This window comes from Zea mays, chromosome 5 (assembly GCF_902167145.1).
Source record: "Zea mays cultivar B73 chromosome 5, Zm-B73-REFERENCE-NAM-5.0, whole genome shotgun sequence".
Lineage (NCBI taxonomy): Eukaryota > Viridiplantae > Streptophyta > Magnoliopsida > Poales > Poaceae > Zea > Zea mays.
In genome coordinates this window covers 223,834,301-223,839,352 of record NC_050100.1, presented here as the reverse complement: position 1 = coordinate 223,839,352, position 5,052 = coordinate 223,834,301, and positions in this window count along the sequence as shown.

Genomic DNA, 5,052 nt, shown 5'->3' with positions numbered 1-5,052 from the left:
AGCCGGGAACAAAACTTCCCCGCAAGGGCCACCACACAATTGGTGCCTCTTGCCTTGATTACAATGGAGTTTTGATCACAAGAACAAGTGAGAAAGAAAAGAAGCAATCCAAGCGCAAGAGCTCAAATGAACACGGCAAATCACTCTCTCTAGTTACTAGGGTTTTGTGTGGAATTGGAGAGGATTTGATCTCTTTGAATGTGTCTAGAATTGAATGCCTAGCTCTTGTAAGTGGTTGAGAAGTGAAAAACTTGGATGGCAATGAATGTGGGGTGGTTGGGGTATTTATAGCCCCAACCACCAAAAGTGACCGTTGCTGGCAGCCTCTGTTCGATGGCGCACCGGACAGTCCGGTGCACACCGGACAGTCCGGTGCCCCTGCCACGTCATCACTGCCGTTGGATTCTAGCCGTTGGAGCTTCTGACTTGTGGGCCTGCCGAGGTGTCCGGTGCACACCGGACATGCACTGTTTGATGTCCGGTGCACCGGTATGGGCAGCCCTGACGTCTGCGCGCGCTGCGCGCGCATTTAATGCTGCGCAGGGAGCCGTTGGCGCCGCAGAGAGCCGTTGCTCCGCTGGCACACCGGACAGTCCGGTGCACACCGGACAGTCCGGTGAATTATAGCGGAGCGGCTGTCGTGAAAACCCGAGGATGACGAGTTCCGGAGGCCGCGGTTCGTTGGCGCACCGGACATGTCCGGTGCACACCGGACAGTCCGGTGAATTATAGCGCGCCGGCCTCCGCAAATTCCCGAGGGCGAAGGGTTGAAGTCGAAGTCCTCTGGCGAAGGGTAGAAAACGAAGTCTACGGGCGCACCGGCCTCCGCGAATTCCCGAGGGCGAAGGGTTGAAGTCGAAGTCCTCTGGCGAAGGGTAGAAAACGAAGTCTACGGGCGCACCGGACACTGTCCGGTGCACACCGGACAGTCCGGTGCCTCCAGCCAGAGGTGCCCTCGGTTGCCTTATTGTTCCTTTGTTGAATCCAACACTTGGTCTTTGTATTGGCTAGATGTGAACCTTTTGCACCTGTATAACTTATACACTAGAGCAAACTAGTCAGTCCAATATTTGTGTTGGGCAATTCAACCACCAAAATTATTTAGGAACTAGGTGTAAGCCTAATTCCCTTTCAAATTGTAAGGGCGAGAGGCTCCAAGTTGTGGAGATTCCTCGCAAACGGGATTGAGAAAAAGCAAGCAAAACATCGTGGTATTCAAGTGGGTCTTTGGACCGCTTGAGAGGGGTTGATTGCAACCCTCGTCCGTTGGGACGCCACAACGTGGAGTAGGCAAGCGTTGGTCTTGGCCGAACCACGGGATAACCACCGTGCCATCTCTGTGATTGATTTCTTGTGGTTATTGTGTTTTGATTCCTCTCTAGCCACTTGGCAATTATTGTGCTAACGATTAACCAAGTTTTGTGGCTTAAGTTTTCAAGTTTTCAAAGGATCACCTATTCACCCCCCCTCTAGGTGCTCTCAGGTATAAGTTTCACATTTAACTGTGTATTATCAAATAGGTTGCTAAAGTGTACCTCTAATTATTTGGTAAAAAACATATGCTCACGTGTACCTCTAATTATCGGTTGCTTAATCTTACATCGGTTAAAAATGCAACTGATAAAAAAACCTAGGATACCAGTAGCACACAGTAGAAGTTTCAAATACATACACTGGCTTGTCAACTACATACACTGCATCATCGTACCTGACTGTAGTCTTCCTAGGCGAGAGTAGAGAAGGATGGGGTTTGGTGTGGTGTCCAGCTTGACATGTTATCAAATAGGTCATGCCGTCGATGGAAACCTTTCTCAGTATCCATGGAGCGGTGTCGATTTGGGCTGATTGACCGGTTGAAGGGTGCTGGTATCGGCGGATTGGAGGATGGCGGGATTGAGAGCCGGGGCGGGGGCAAAGCAGATTTGGGGCGAGCTTTGCGACCGCTCCTTCCATGCATAGCGTGGGCGAGCTCAGGTGGCACTGCAATTCATGATCACAAGGTTATTCTGCTATTCTGAATCACCAAACAAAAATGAGGATAAGCACAATAGCTCTTAAGAAACAGAAAGCAAACCATGTTCTACTATTACCAACAACAGAAGGCCATATAGAAACAGGTGGCACTGCAATCTCTGTCACAATAAGTTGCTCTGGCCTATCACCAAGGTTTAGTAATTCACAATAATATAGAAAAATGAAATAAAAAGAGAAAGAATTGTCAACAAAAATGCACCGACTTCAAATTGGGAAATAACATCTAATGCAAGGCAACCAATGTGGCTTGGGAAACTTGTTATATATATTTAATGTTTTCTCCAACTCACTTGACTGTCCTAGTGTTTTTGAAAGTCTCCTGATTGGATGGCCCCATTACATGTTTTTATCGATTTTATATCATATATATGCATTGTGTTATGTCTATGAGCAAGTGGTGCTCAACTGTGCGATTACTATATTGAGGCATGCTTATTTAGTTTGTTTCCATACTTGTTAGATCTTTTGTTATATCTATTGATGCATATTGCATATCTATTGTACATGTATGCTTTCTTAACTAATGCAGTAAAAAGATTGTAGTTTCAATGGGAAGGGATTGAATATATTACCTGTGTGGCCACTGGCCAGCAGTACCGGGATCTCTGCTCAGCTCGAACTCTGGCAATCCAGAAATTTTAACAGATAGGTGTTAGCTCCACAAATCCAGATCTGGCAATCGCTTGCCTGCAGTAATCTGTCAAAAGAATCATGAGACAGTTGTGTAAGAATCACAGGTATTGTGTTATTTTCAATGGACACACACAGGAAACACAGACTAAATTGATTTTATAACATTGATTTCAGAAACTATTCTAGTATGAGAATGAAAGTGATGTTCATATAAATTAGCATACACAATGAAAAAAGTTGCTATGAAACATGAGCCTCGTGAGAGCAATCTGAAATAATCTAATGTGCAAACAAGTACAAGTATGCCCAGTCTCTGGGATCAAAAGAGTGCATATTAAAGGCAACATCAAGCATAGTTCAACTACTTACTCTCAACTCAGCATGAGTAAACATGTCTCGCAAAGTTATTACAGTAGGAATCATCACCTTCTTATCATCATGTCCACCCAGTTTGAAAAATTGCCAAGAAAACAAATGAAGTTAGATCCCAAATTAGTTTTAGCTAATAATTAAACTATTAGGATGCGTGAATTCATTAAGTAGAAAAGAAGATTATGATAAGCAAAATAAATTAGCATAGACTAACACATACTTCTCTTTGTATCTTAAAATCCAATAAGTGTACTTCTCTTTGACAGAATACCGATAGGAGAGTAAGGTCCTACTTAATGAAACTTAAAAACATGTTACTAACATTCTCAATTCTAACCGTTGGTTCTACGGAAATGTATTAAAACCCCATGGAGATTGAGGTTCAAAAAATGGGCACGACAAGATTGGATCAGTTCAAAAAAATCACAGTCCTAGTTAATGTTACTGGAAAATCTAACTGTATTTTATCCGGTAGAAAATGTCCTAGAATGTAAACATTTGAATGTGTAATGTATTCAGAAGGTTGTTTTGAACAGAGAGCAAAACAATGTTCAGAACCTTGATTTGAAGTAACTACTACTAATGAACAAGAACAGAGACCACCTGAACACAAACTTTGACAGGTTGATCACCTCGGTGGTGCGAATGCGCTTGGCGCTCCGCGCCATCGAACTTCTTGTCACGCTGGGCTCGTCCTCCAGGTCTTGTAGAGTAGAGAGGCGGGTGTGCAAATCAGATAGGATTTAGGTGGGCGCGACAAGACTGGATCAGATCGATGGATGCACTGCAGTGCCCAGCTTGGTCGGTTGTGCCATGCTATACCTCATCTGAAACGACACTCCCAGGCATGCTGTCGCCACCAAGGGACTGCACGCAGCCGCCCCCGCCGCTGAGGGACTACACGACTGAAAGGGAATTAGGCTTACACCTAGTTCCTAAATAATTTTGGTGGTTGAATTGTCCAACACAAATAATTGGACTAACTAGTTTGCTCTAGTGTATAAGTTATACAGGTGTAAAAGGTTCACACTTAGCCAATAAAAAGATCAAATATTGGATTCAACAAAGGAGCAAAGGGACAACCGAAGGCACCTCTGGTCTGGGGCACCGGACTGTCCGGTGTACACCGGACAGTGTCCGGTGCACCACCAGACAATGTCCGGTGCACCAGAGGACTCCAACTCAAACTTGCCACCTTCGGGAATTTCCAGAGGCACTCCGCTATAATTCACCGGACTGTCCGGTGTACATCGGACAGTGTCCGGTGCTCCAAGGAAGAGCGACCTCCGGAACTCGCCAGCCTCGGGAAATCGTAGCGGCTGCTCCGCTATAATTCACCGGACATGTCCGGTGTACACCGGACTGTCCGGTGCAACCGCGGAGCAATGACTACTTCGCGCCAACGGTCACCTGCAGGCGCATTCAATGCGCGCCAGAAGCGCGCAGAAGTCAGGCACGCGCGCGCTGGCACACCGGACATTGAACAGTACATGTCCGGTGTGCACCGGACACCCAGGCGGGCCCAGAAGACAGAAGCTCCAACGGTCAGAATCCAACGGCATTGGTGACGTGGCTGTCGCACCGGACATGTCCAGTGTGCACCGGACTGTCCGGTGCACCATACGACAGACAGCCTCCACCAACGGTCAAGTTTGGTGGTTGGGGCTATAAATACCCCAACCACCCCCACATTCAAGTTATCCAAGTTTTCCAGCTTCCAACCACTATACAAGAGCTAGCATTCATTGCAAAGCACACCAAAAGAGATCAAATCCTCTCCCAACTCCACACAAAGCTTTAGTGACTAGAGAGAGTGATTTGTAGTGTTCATTTGAGCTCTTGCGCTTGGATCGCTTCTTTTCTTTCGCATTCTTTCTTGTGATCAAACACTCACTTGTAATCGAGGCAAGAGACACTAATTGTGTGGTGGTCCTTGCGGGAAGTTTGATTCCCAAGTGATTTGAGAAGAGAAGCTCACTCGGTCCGTGGGACCGTTTGAGAGAGGGAAGGGTT